This window comes from Morone saxatilis, unplaced genomic scaffold (assembly GCF_004916995.1).
Source record: "Morone saxatilis isolate NCDOM2014 unplaced genomic scaffold, NCSU_SB_2.0 Contig20, whole genome shotgun sequence".
In the NCBI taxonomy this organism is placed as follows: domain Eukaryota; kingdom Metazoa; phylum Chordata; class Actinopteri; family Moronidae; genus Morone; species Morone saxatilis.
Window position 1 is genome coordinate 9,903,941 of NW_023339763.1, and position 14,999 is coordinate 9,918,939.

The following is a 14,999-nucleotide window of genomic DNA, read 5'->3' on the forward strand; positions in this document are numbered from 1 at the left end:
CTCTCTCTCTTTCTCTCTGGCTGTGCCCGCACGCCCTGCAGGCACCTTGTCAGTCATTCTTGGAACTCGTTCTTGGCTGAGTGTCAGCGGCGTGTTTCCTCCCTCCTGCCTTCTCGCTTGCACCTTTTTACTCCTGCTATGTTAAGTTTAGTTATGTATTTTTATCTGTTTGTTTCTGCCTTTACCTCCACACGATTTTCCTTTTTTTTTACTTTGTCTCTTTCCTCATAAATTCTTTATTCCTCTCCTTCCCTCGTGTTTATCTTCCTCCTGACCTCTCTGTCCTTCCATCTTTTTTGCTCTTCATTCTGTCTTTACTCTGCTCCCTCTTGGTCCACTTTTCTTTCTTTCTTTCTTGCCATATTTGACTTATTTGTCATTGTCAACAAAAGAATGATCTAAATCAGATGAGAAATCTTCTAAAGAGGTGACAAAAAAGAGGCAGTGTGCTCATCACAGTTAGGTCTAATGAGGAAGGACATAAAAACAATCATGCTTGGCATATGTGCCAATCTATCTTTCAACACTGTTTTGAAGGAGACCTGCCAATCACAGGAACTGCTGGCACTCATTTAATTTTTGGAGAACTTAACCTCTCTGGCACCAACACGAGCTACAGCCTGTACTGACAACACCTCTATAAACAATGCCAGGCCCAACTCAAGTAATACTCTGAGGTGAGGTTGTCTTTACACTTTGAATGTGTTAATACATGGGAACTGATACTGTGTATATATTACATGAGTGTTACATTTTAAGAGATGAAAATAATGTGACCACAGCTTTGTGTGACCACGGATCCAAGGATCGTTTTGCAAGAGAAAAAGAAGGAGGAATAAAGGAAGGAAGGAAGGAGGAGGGGTAGAAATGAGAGGGGTTGCTCTCCTGGGTGTAGCAAAATTACCCACACATCCCACTTCCTTTTTTCCATAATATCATTTAAGCCTGATAATAGCAAAAGCAATTTGTCTGAGCATGTTTGTGTGTGTGTGTGTATACACTGTGCGGCAGTCCGTACAGTATGGGTGTGTGTGTGTGCGTGTGTGTGTGTTTGTGTGTGACAGAGCAGCAGGAGAAGCCTCTGGTTGTGTGGGTCGGGCACACCTCAGAGCATTGTAATTACAGCAGAAGCTTTGAAGTGGTGGAATGTTTTAGTTGGAATAATCAGCAGGCTGTGCTGCACTCACACACTATTTACATTCCCATTAAAACACTCATTCACACCATCATACCAGCAAATTTTATTATCTATACTGGGTACAAAATTTGGTAAGTGACATGTTAAAATGTAAAATGTAATGGGTTAGTGTTTTTGCAGTACTGTCACTGCATGTAAATTTATGTAATCCTGTGTAGTATTAGTTGGCAGTTCCTTTTTTTATTTTCCTTCTTCTCATTCTGAGCTCTTTTTAAGACCTGGAAGCTGTGAAGATGAAAACAAACCTAGCAGATCTCTCATTCCTGTAGGTTTAAAATAATACATCTGTTTATATATTGAACAATGGATGAGCTTTTCAGTCTTTTTAAAGTACACTCTTTGCCTTTATTAAATAGACTAGTAAACAGTAGAGATGTGACCGGAAATGAGGGGAGTACTTGGACTTGAACCAGGGATGTTGTTTCAGAAAAGCCAGTATTATCATAAGGATTCATAATAGCAAATTTCAGATTTTGGGCTGTAAAAATAAAATTTAATTGACTAGACAGCGTTAGCATTAACAGGCAGGGCAGTACATTTACCAGTATTCTCAAGAACTTGCTAATATCTAACATGTTTGCCAAAATATGTTGGATAAGTAAACACCTATTCCTATTTAATGCCTATAACACAAGAGTATTGTGCGGGTTTTCCGGCTGTTCTAACCAGGAAGTCATTTTGGAAACTAACCACAACTGTAGGGCCTATCAGATGTGGTTGATCAGTTTTATGATATTCATCAGAATTTTTTCCCAACATCAATATACAGTATATCCCTATATGGCAAATGTGTGCAAAACCAAATGCCACATGTATTAAAATGTGTTTCACTGTTACGCTGTAAGTCGTCTTACATTCTTCACACACATAAAAAAAAATCCTAATTTTAAGTGGTACTTTATTTTAAAACATTAGCTTAGACTACACAAATTAATAAAATGATTACACAATATTTTCATGACACAATTTCACTGAAATTTGATAAATGGACATTCTGTACATTAACACACATGTTGTATAAACGCAATTAAGTCACATTCTTCTCAGTAAGAGAGTAACTTGTCAAACCAGCAGGACATGTTGTAAAAAACTAACTGACACATACACACTCAATGTAATCATATTGTTTTCACACAGATCCAAAATAATCTTAGTACTGTCACTCACCCAACCCCTCTCTCTCTTTCTCTCTCGCTCTCTCTCTCTCTGAGTTTCCCAAGCCCTCAGAACCTCTGCCTGTAATGCACCTAAATAACTACCTTGAATGCTACAATGGCGCCAGGGCCAATTAGCTGTTAACACTGGAGACAGATCTATTCAGAAGCCAGAGAATGAGGCCTCCTGTAACGTGAAAGATTGATGCCCACTTTGCTAATGACAAGAGAAGGAGGCAATCTGTTGCTTGACTCAGCCCTGAGCTGTGTTACAGGATAGTCAGCTGATTACTGTGAGCCTGCAGGGGAGGACTACTGAGAAAACTGGGGATTGAGTATAAGTCAGGATAGGGGTTGAATGGAGGACATACATAAAGATACATTTCATAGATAAACATGCATGCTTGTAAATAGTTTTGGGCAAAATAATGATCTATAAAGTGAAATGACAGAAGTTTGTCAACCATAAGATTGTGCTGTACTTTGAATTAGCTATCCCTTTAATATTTGTGGTTTAGGACATTGCTGGCAATGCTGCAAAACAATGAGAAAGACAGCATTATGGCAATATTTGAGTTACACCAATTTTCTTATCAATGTTATGAAAGTACCTTGATTGATAAAGTGGTTAATTCTCTCTATTAGCCTTTATCATTTATTCTAGAAAATATACTGTATCACAATATACTGTATATATATACTGTATATATATAGTTGCCAGTTTATTAGGTGCACCTTTTTCAAATTAATACAGTCTAGCAATATAGCCTACGTTCATAAAGGTTATGAGTACATATGCTCTGAACCAAATACATGTGGTATATGTCAAAGAACATACTGTACAGCCATTAAAGAGCTCATACTGCATATTTATTCATAGCTTAGCAAACACACGCACTCAATTCAGTTCACTTTTATGACCACACAGTTTATTACAGGCAGTATAAAATAATACAGTTCCAATAACAACACCACATAGCCACAATGATTAATAACATAGCACATAACACAACACACTCACACCAAACATGTAGAGAAATTTTCGTTCGTGCCAAAAGGAAAGTATCAGTTCCACAATATGTAACAAACTGTTGCTTTGAAGATGATAATTGCTTGGGTAATTGGCAACTACAATTATACTTTTGGAACTGTTCTCTGATCTTTGATGAAGTTTTGAACACTATATAGCCTATGCACTTATCCATTAATGTAGGTTCATAGCTTCACCTCACCATAACCCATTATTATCAGGTCCTCCTTTCAATTCATGACTAAAATATTACACCTTGAAGGGTTTTGGAAAGTTGGGCACATTCAAACTAGGCGACCTCTTAACCTTTCTTCTACCCCATAAAATTGAGCAAATGGGTGTGCATTCTTTCTCCCTACAGGTTACCTGTTATAGCTTGAGCACTACTGTATGTACTTTTAACAATATGCAGACGTATAATTCTTGATCTGGCACTGTATAGGGCAAGTACAGTATAAATGAGAAGAAGAGTTAGCTCTCTTTCAGCTGACTCTGCATTCAGGCTTTTGGAAATGAACCATGGAGTACCATCGGGATCGGAGCATCATCCGACTTTTATGACTCATTCTGCATCACAAACCTCATGACTTCAGTTTCCGTGTCAAACTCTCAGCCTCCACAGAGAGCAAGAGACTAGCTAGGGGCCATCTGTTCCTTGCAAAACCATGTAGATTCCCTTTGACACACTATATCTTAATCAGTTCTGACAGGTAGAATTTATGACAAGGCCATCGTGTAAATCACAAGGAGGCTTGTTATTATGGAGAGGCACTGAAATGGTATAATTGTTTTTAAGTGGTGCTGGAAGGGCAAGTGTGCATGGATTTGTGTGTGTGTTGCATGTGTATGTGTGTTGCATGTGATCGTGTGAACATGCACAGTATTCTGGGAAGTTTTCCAGAGATTGGGGAAATCCACCTTCCACACAACAAACAACTTAAACCACAAAAACAAATCTCCTTTAAAGAATTTTTTGTCTCATTACAGCAAATAACATTTCATGGTAGAAAAAAGCCACAACTTTCCCAACTATTATGGCTGCGTTACACGCACCCTTTGGGTTATATGAGAGTGAAATGTGCTTACACACAGAAACAGAAGCAAGACAAATATAGTTTATCTGTGCAACTACAATAAGGCAACTATGAATGTAAAAGTATCCTCGATATTAGTGTTTCATTTACATTTTTTTTGACCCTTTGGTTTAAGTTTGAAGTCAGGCATTAATCCTCAAACATATTATCAGCCTGACATGTACAGTTTTAACGACTTACTTTACACATTTAAATGGTGAATTAGATGTCTAATTTATTAGAAAATTATATAATAATAATAATTATTATTAGTAGTAGTAGTAAATATTTGATTTGAAATACATATGCTGCTTTACAGAATGTTAATTTTGAGCCTGGCAAATGTCGGATGTTTAAAACTGCTCTATCGTATCACAGCAGTTTATTTTTCTTTTCTTTGTCCTTGACCATATAACATTAAGAGTCCACTTGTCTTTACCAAGATTCAAGTTTCAGTCTATAAGCGTTTGGGTTTAACGTTGTCTAGTGACAGCTTCATTTATAGAGTCATAAAGAACAAAAGCACTTAAGTGAATAAACAAATTAGCCACTCTGCCAAAACAAGGAAAAGAGAACATCAAAGCTGGTCGTAATCATTTTAAAGGTCAGCAATTGGGAAAGGACTGGCTGACTCACTGGTTGGTTGGCTGGTGGGATGGCTCGTTGGTTGGCTGAGGAGACGACTGATCATCCTCTGGGAGGACTGGCTAACTGAGCAGCTGATTATTTTAATCAAAGCTCTGTGATTCACAGACTGACTCCTGCTGGCTGAGAGACCGCAGAGACATGAAATAAGGTGCAAAGTATGACCTGACACCACAGTGGATCAGGATTCTCTTCATTAATGAAGTCCTTGACTATGTGTGTGTGTGTGTGTGTGTGTGTGTGTGTGTGATGCAGCAGACTCAAGACTCAGACTCACTGCTGTTTAATGAGCGAAAGACGCCAGTCACAGTGGGACCATGAAGGACATTGGTAGAATCCGACAGAGAGTCCAGAGCACACAACCACCCCGATCTTTGCTTTGACCCTGTAGAGTGAGGACTGCCACTGGGGTCCTTTGCAGTGATCCTTTCTTCGCCTACAGGGTCAAAGGTTACAACCCTCTGCATGCGCCCTTTGAAATGGAGCTACAGGGGCTTGCTGCTGGACTGATTGGCAGGATGGCAATTACCGAAATGCTTGTCCAGTTTATCTGCCTCACCTTACAGCCGTAACATGTGAGAATGAGAGTAAAGCAGAGATAGCAGCGGATATCCTTGCCTTGCCCTTTACAGACTAAAAATAGAACAAGCATATTCAATTTACTTTTGCAATACACTTATAATACTGTCCTTAATCCATGTCTGGAAAAAAAGTATTATCTTAAATTTGACATTTTAATGGCTATCAGAGCAGAGGTTATCAGCTTTTATCATATCTGCATTCTTAAATCCATCCAATCCAATCTACCACTTTTTACGTTGTTATATTCTTGACATTGCTGCCGCATTGGTTTTTCCATTGGTTTTATTCATGGTAAGTGCTTCTGCTACCATTGCTGCACTATTTCACATCTATATCAACATTATTCTGTCAATATGAATTTAAACAGAATGGAATATGCCTACTGCTGCAGTGATGTGTTCTCTTGTATGTTAAACAGTTCTTATAATGGTTCAACACTGAATTGCCACAACTAACTCCAACTTCGTCTGCCATCACATACAGACAGCTATCATCTAATTTGCTAATGCACATTAGCAAGGTGGCATAAAAGTCAATTGAGAACCAATTCTCATTTAAAATGATGACCTAGATTCAATATTTTCATAATGACAATGCATCAAATGATCACATGTAAAATGGGGTAGCTTGTAGTGACAAACCCGCAGAGAATTAGCACCCAACTCTGCAGTTGCTCTCAGCTCTACGGCACATTTCAACTCTTTAACTTCACTGCTTTGATTCCCTCCCACCGCTCTCATCAGCGTTGTTTCCAGATGCAGAAGGCAGCTGTTGTCAGCAAAGAAGCTCTAAAAACAGTATAATATCTGTCCATCACAAATGGCAGATGTTAAAGTTAGTAACTAGCTGGTGAAAACTGTGGACCATTTAGCACATAAAGAACCAGATTTTTTTACTCAGGAGGCTGTAAAGATCAAAAACACAGCTCAAACAAGAGTGAATACTGGACTTCCGTTCACCAGGTGATCAGAAACACAACTTGAAAATGAATGCAATGTTTCCACTGGCCCTAAGTGGCCAAAAAATCATTACCTGCAGGTTTAAAGACTGGAGATTGACACCATAACAACCTCACTGAGATAACAATTTAATAAGTATGATATGACATTCTCTCTTGCGCTCTCTCTGCTCCTGTGTCGGTGCCCTCCAAGCCTTTTAAGTTGGCCTGTCTACTGATCTGTAGATAATTGTTGACTGTAATACTAGCCAGGAAATGGAGTGATCAACTCCAGATGATGAGACAAGAGCAAGGAGAAAGCAAGTAAGACAGGCACAGACAAATGGAAAGAGAAGGGCTGACATACTGAAGGATACTGATCATGCTGTTTCTACAATAAATGTGAAAATTAGTCCATTTGTGTTCACAATATGTAACATCAGCTCCGAGGTGTTTGTGGCAAAATCAACATTTGATTAAAGTAAGACGAGCATCATGTGTTGTTAATTGCACTTTATTACAACAGTGTGTTTGTTGCACTCCAGTTTATTCTTTACCTAATTGAATGGCAATTATTCATGATTCAATAGTACTTGAGTAGCACTTAAACCCTATTTGCTTGTAATTTCCCCTGTGGCTGTGTTCTTGTACAATGACTACATCTGCCAGCTTGACCCAGAGTTTGGAGAAGTGAGTGACATTGTTTGCCTTTGGAGTAATGGCTGTCATTATGGTGAATTACTACTCTACCCAAACACCCAAACATTCTCTAAAACCACCCCCACAGCGCTCTGTCTCTATCTTAGTCTCTGGTGCTAGTGCCTTGTTACAATCAATTAAGCTGATTACAAGCACTATCTTCACCACTTCAAAGGAGGGCCATTACAGCGGGTCAGACTAACAGTCTCTTTACTGCGCTGCCCTGTTGTTTGTCTCAGAGTAAGAAGCCTTAGATATGTTACGCTTTAACATTTGATGTGCTGAAATCTGTTGATAAAGGAAATAAAAGGGTCTGACAATGCTGGAAACAGACCAGTTGTAGCATGCTTATTAACGGATAAATGACAAGTAATGATCTGAAGACAATTGGTGTCGTCTGTCCTCTTTCAAGTTAAAGGTTGACTCCTCGTCAGGTCAGACAACAGGTCAAATAATAAATGGAGGGACACAGAGAGAGGGAGCGAGACACCAAGTCTAGACAGCGTATTTAGGGACCCTCCCTGGTTTCTTTGTTCTCCGCCATGTCTACAGGTAATTACCTCAACAAACTACTGGGAGCCCTGTCAAATCTGAGGCAAGTGAGAGGTGAAATAGATCCAAAAGAATAAATGAAGTAAAATAATTACTGAATTAATGTTATCAATGCACATATGTGTGTTTGCGTGTGCCAGTGAGCTGTCATGCACGGCCAACCATCAGGGCGTGAGCAAATGAGCAAAACACCCTTCTAAAAAAAATCTGCAGCAGAGTGTCGCCATGAAAACAAGAAGATTTTAACAATGATGATGACAATAAAAACAGTTGCTCTTTAAGATAAAATGTGCAAGATGCGTTTGGAGACACATAATAAACAATACACAACAATATCAAATATGAGCAAAGTCAAGTATTAGTACCCTTATTGCATTTGCACTATTCTCACTCAATATTATTTCAAGTCACAAAACAAGAGCAAAGTTACACATTTTGATGGTAAAAATTAAATGCAAAAAAGTACCATGAGAAAACAAAACTTGAAAGACGATCCACGCTTGTTGCTATATTGTGGTGAATTGGAGCTCTGATTGGCTCTGATACTCCTCCAACTGTCTGTCAATGAGCGCAACACCTGACATACTGTACATCACTGAATGATTCAAAGATGAATGTTAACGTGTTATTTGAATACTGCATACTACTTACTTAATAGCACTGCAACTAGATGAGTAGTATGCTATTACTAGTACTGTAGCCAGTCTGCACATTTCTCACTCTTAATATTTAACAGAAAAGGGTTTTAGCAACAAGTGGAGGGGTTTCAAATGTTTCTTAAATCGGATGTTTTGGATTGGATCTTTCACAAATAGTTGGATTCACCAGTTCACCTCTGTGAAAATCCTGTTGGCCAATGGATCCGTCATGGGTGCATGTTCAAAGTCTTCCTAGTGTGAATATAGATCTGGAAATAGCCTTTAATAAAATGTTAGGCGCCAGTTGAAGCTTTATCTTAATTGTATGGAAAACAGCCATGCGCTGCCTGTAAAGATGGATTGATAGTGATGAGTTATGTTTGAGATGTTGGATAATTTTAGACAAGCCATGACTTTGGGTTGGACTGTGAGTGTGTAGTTAAATCAGTATCTGTATGAAGCACATTATGTATGTTTGTGTGTTTTATTTTTTAAGCTTTCTGGCCTCTAATTATATATTTGCTTCATGGTTTTTACACTTGAACTCAACGTCCTATTTGGAAAATATGTGCTGTACATGGTATGTCAGTAAAAATATAAGTAAAGTCATTGGTTAAACACAGAGCGATGCTTATCTATTATCAGCTTTTGCTGTTCCGATTATAGGGGGCTTTCACCTAACCTAACATTTCCTCTGGTAGCTATGAGTTCTTCTCTTGGGCATTAAATATATGTTGGCGCCATGAGGGCTTGGGATGCAGCAAAGTCTCTTACACCATTAAAAATTACCAGATGAGATTTCCTTCTGTATCTGTAGAGAACTTCCATCCATACTAAACACAAAAGTGATTGTTGCCCTTTCATTATGATGAAACCAGGGCATTAGTCTGAAGCATTCATGAAAGGGGAAAAAAACATTTTGGTGGTTTAGGATATAATCCATTATCACAGGATTGTTCCCCTTCACATTGCTTTTGATATGAAGTCTCACAGACTTCATATCACACAAATCCACACTCACACACTCACTGATGAAGGACTGATAATTTACTGCAGAAGGCGCCAAATGTCGTGTCTGGGCTTCAACCCTCTTTGTTAAATTAGCAAATATCCTTTCATTTGCCTGCAAGCACATATTGATCACCTCACTTCACATTACTCTGTAAATATTAAGCCCATAAATCAGCAGAGTTAATTAAAATCATGGCAGTAACTGACAATGAGCGTCACTGATTGTTTCTAGTTTTGATTTGTATCAGCTGAAAAACATCTTAGAATTTGTATCGTGGGATTTGGGATTGGCTGTTTGGGAGGGAAAGCTCTTCTGGCAGGGACTTTACTACCTACAGTACAATACAGTTTGTCATAACCTTCAAGAAGCTGACCAGCACTGATTCCTTAATCCTTAAGCCTAAAGCAAAATGGGAAAGTAAATGAGTATATTTTTTTCTTCCCTCTGTACCTTTATCAGCTACTGAAACATCCTTGAGCGAGGCATTTTATCTCTTTGTATGTGTTGCACTTTGGCCTGTAGCTCTGCTTAAACAGCAAATATTTCCTGGATTTGAAAAAAAAAAAAAAAACACTTGTTTTGATTGAAGAAAAAACAAAATTTTAAATCTTGGCTAAACTGTCTAAAGTGGAGTGACTGCCTCTTTTTAGCTTCTCCCTCTCATTTTCTCTGCCACCTAAACCTCTCTCCCGCAACCCTGGTCCCCACCCCTGCCCTTACACACACACACACACACACTCACTCAGCAATATTGCTTTGTCAGCCGATGTTTAGAAGATTAACCTCGAACTTGCCAAAGGGCATCCCAGCTCCCCATCCACGCTCAGTCACTCCCCCCGCCTCTTTCAGTGTTTCCCTCCTTGCAGCTCCCTCTCTGTGAATACTTGCACAACAAGTGGCGCCGCTGTAGAGCCCCCTGGGTATTAGAGGGTTGAGAGGCGTCCCAGAGAGCCGTAATTACACCACCACTCAGGTGATTTAAAGGTCCGGGAACATGCTGACCCATGCATGGCACCAAAAGTCCCACATTACACTGACACCTACCCATGTTCTGTGTTTCTGTGATTATTATTTTTTTTTCCAAATAACATTTAAATGTCACAAGTTTAACACTTTTTATTCAGTGCAAACATGAACAAATCATTTTCTATGTTTTGACAGGAGTGAAATAAACTTTGTCACTCCCCTGCAAAAAACATTTTTTTGCGAGTTCTTTGGCTGCAACATCCTGCAGTACAAGTTAAATCTTTTGATCTACTGACGCTTACTACACTGAGAAAATCAACTACAGTGAATTCCTCGAACCTCGTCTGTTTGGCTCCCTTCAAGAGGAAACACAGCTTTGTGATCATTTTTACCACTTTATCACCAGTTCCATTTAGTGGACATTATTAGAAAAGAAATAATGATCATATACTAATGATAGTCCCAAGAACCTGGACCTGACAGGGTATAATTCAAGAGAAAGGGTGCGTAATTGGGTTTGGGTGACTCTCCACCCCCTGCAGACATTGTGGTGACAAGAGGGAATGTTTCTCTTTTAACAAGGTCAGGGCTAATACTGGTTAATGGGAAGGGGATGTTCCTCTGCCCCAGTACTCCCCAGCTCTCACCTCTTCTCTCTCTTATCTTCTCCCTTTTTTGGTTTAACAAGTTGTTGTGACCAAGTGGTCACAGTGATATATTAGAAATTCACTGGCTTGTGTCTGCACAGGACTGAAAGTTTCCCTAGTTTCCCCCACGGGAATCATTAAAGTTGCATTGAATCTCTGCCTCTCTGCAAGGTGCTATGGAGCTCTCAGTTACCACTGTGCAGCCGTTTAGTGCAGGCATAGATCTGCGATTTTGCTTTGCACAAGAAGTTGCATATGTGACAGAATATCCCTAAAGCAAGTTATCTGCTGTCGTGGGCCATAAAACAATGAGTGTCATGGGAAAACATGCATGTGCTAATGTTGGTGAAAGTAATGAAACCTTTCATCTCTGTTTAAATCTTTGTCTCATAGTCTTGGTGGTGTTTGAGCCTCAGGGACCGACAATTTAAAAAATAGGAGAGAGGGCGAAAAAGCTTGAAAGATGAGCATTAGGACAAAGAGCGATTATAAATACTTTCCTTTCACTCAAGATTTTCTCAGCGTTAGCAAATGAGGTATTAAAGTTTCCTTTCTTCCTGTTAAGATTTTGTTTCTGACAGCATTGGTTAAAGAAATTGTGCCTTTTCAGTTGTAATCCCTGCAATTAAGGCTGTAGGTGCGGCTCCATTACCTCAGCAGGATTAGTAATGACCCAGGAGAGAATATAATTGCTTCTTAATTTGAAGTTGTGAAGTGCATGAAATACCTGAGGCTCAGCCTGCCGTCTCAGCAGTGGTTAGTTCATGGATTAACTGCTTTTTTCCCCTCTCTCTCTTTCTTGTTTTCGAACCTGGAGCTGTATAGTTCTTGTGTTTTATTACGCTGTTTGCACTTGTTACTTGTCTTCTACATGGGGATCTTTATAAAAGATCAGTTACCCTTAAGACTTCTTTAAAAAGGTAATAATGTATAAAATAGGAAAAGAGATGATATGTTGAGATGGCCGAAAGATCCTTAAGGGTGCTTTTTTTATTTTTTTCTGTACAGTAGGTAGTTTAGCCATCTTTAAAACCATACCATCTAGAATCTACATATGTACTGTTTACCACAGTATTCCCCATAGTACATATAGAGCTGTAGGCTATATGCTATACTATATTATTTTATAGCATGATTTTGAAATATATTGCGATACAGTATATTTTCTGAAGATTTTCTAAGAGTTGATAAAATAACCACAAAGGTCTAATTCACCCATATTTATTAAAAGGATATATACCGCGGTTTACACAGTATGGCAAATGTATATCATCTCACTCTATTGTCATTTTGCCCAATAGGTATACTGTTCAATTGCGTAAGTGTATTGCTGCCACACTGGAAAAAGAAAAATGTATCAGTATCACGTTAAAACATCCAAACTTTATACATTATAACAAATATAAAATGTAAAAAAAACAATATGCTATGTATTTTGTTATAACATAAAACATTTCACTATATAATGATAACTTCTATTAACAATACATCACATTATAACATGAAAAATTTCATGTAAAACCAGATGAACAGCAGATATTGTTATAACAATAAAAAGTTAATTGATCTAACATGATAAGTGTCTTGTTATAACGTGAAAAACATCTTGCTATAATAATACAATTTTCACATTATAACCTGATGCTGATCCATTTTACTTTTTCTGGCATGGCAACAATACCCTGATGTAACTCTCTGTTCTATATGTGCTGTAGATGTATTTTTACTATACTCTGCTATACTCTAATACAAACGCTACAATATAGATTTACAAATTCATTTTTGTTTCCCATCATTTGTTTGATACCTAACTCTCTCAAAAAAATCACATAGGATTGGAAAAGTCGACATGATCAATATATTAGTATATTGTATTTAATATGGACTTAAGAGAATTAAGAAAACTGATGCCATTAAGCATGATGACTCAGGACTTAGCTAAGAAAAGCACGCGTGAAAGATAAACATTTCTTTCCATGTGTAGAAATAATCCTGTTGTCACACAAGCCTGCAGTTGAGACTGTAACACCCTTCATTATTCATGCCTGACATCTGTCCAGCTAACTAATACCATATAATTACAAGGCCTTTTGACCAGCAATAATGGTCTTTTTAAGTCCTGTCTTTTGTCCTCAGTGAGGTATTTTCCAAAGTGTCCATTAGTGACAATACAGCACTCACAACTGACACCTCGCTGCTTAACCCTATTTAACTTCAAGGACCTACAGTGATTGTCACAAGTTGGAAGTAGTCAGAAAATATAAAAAAAGAAAAGTAAGGAAAGACATTTCAACACAGAGCTTAGATAAATACACTTTAATCGCATAGTTAATTCAAATATAGCAATCTGACTATTGGATATAGAGAGTGTGGATTTACATAATGGACACACTTTGTGATGTCTCACCCACCGAAAATGATTCAATGGTCCAGAACAATCAACAATATCAAGTCCAACCTGATGATAGTGGCCCCGATTCTTTTATTGTCACAATTAAAGTTCCAGTGTGTAATGTTTATGAGAATCTATTTGCAGAAATGGAATATAATATTCATATGTAGTTTTCATTAGTGTATAATCAGAATAATTGGGTTTTTGTTATGTTATAATGATACATTTTCCTCCTCAATGCAATCACTGTTAGCTGCCACTAAATCCTACACTCCGGTCCTTTAAAATATATTATCTTGTAAGAGACAGATCTTTCTACTAATCAAACCTGTTCCACCATTCCAGCATCATATTCAAACTGCATTCAAATGAATGAAGAATTCACAGGAATCACGTGACTATATCCTGTTGCAGAATGTAACTTTATCTCATTGATATCAGCATTACTGTTTACTGTTCAATCTCCTGACACTTTAAAGATCTAACATTTCCGACTACTGCTAGTTCACATTAAAAGCATTCAAGTGGTGAGACACTGTGGCTTTTGTTTTGAAGCAGTCACATGCATGCAATGCAATGTATTTGTCAGCAGGGTTAGTGCTGACCAAGATGCATTTTTGTGTTCATTACATGTAATTTTTAGCATTTTTTAATTCAGTGCATGAGTTTTAAATATTGCAGGAACTAATGATTGACTTTTTTATAAAAACAACATGGCTTTGTTTGTCTGTACTGTCATATTACTGACAAAATGGATGAATGGATCAGACCACATGGGCCAGCCCCACGTGCATCAAAGAGCGTTACTGTAGCTCAAATTGCTGAAAAAGTTAATGCTGGTTCTGATAGAAAGATGTCAGAACACACAGTGCATCAGAGTACATATGTGGCTGCACTGGGTGCCCATGTGGTCATAATGTTATGGCTGATCGGTGTACTTAAATTGACATTCTCTTCATGAAATAAGTACTTCACCTTGTCAGCAATTTCCATGTCATACAATATATTTTTATAATTATATATTCTTTTTTTTTTGTTCTTTTTGTTGTACATGTCAACATTTTAGGAAGCTCTCCTGCCTATATGTCCATGTAGTGTCCATGATCATCCAATCCAAGCTGCATAACTATCAAAAACCTCTATTGAGACCATGTCATGAGGCGTAAATCTGAGAGATGGATCTAGTTTCACTTCTCAGGCACACAGACATACATAAATACAAATGTCTGCATTGAAAAAACAACTGAATATTTTTCCCAGCCCTCATCATGTGACCTGCATTGTTAGTGTGAGAATGAGGCACTGGTGTTCTGATCGAAGGAGCAGTAGAAAAAGAAAAGAGGCTGACAAGCAATAGGATGTCAATTACACGGCAGCAGTGAAATCCACACTTCATGTCGGCTTAAAGCTGTCAACTGCCAATAGAGACGAATGCCAGACAGCCGTGCTGGAGTCTGCTTTGGAGAACAGGATG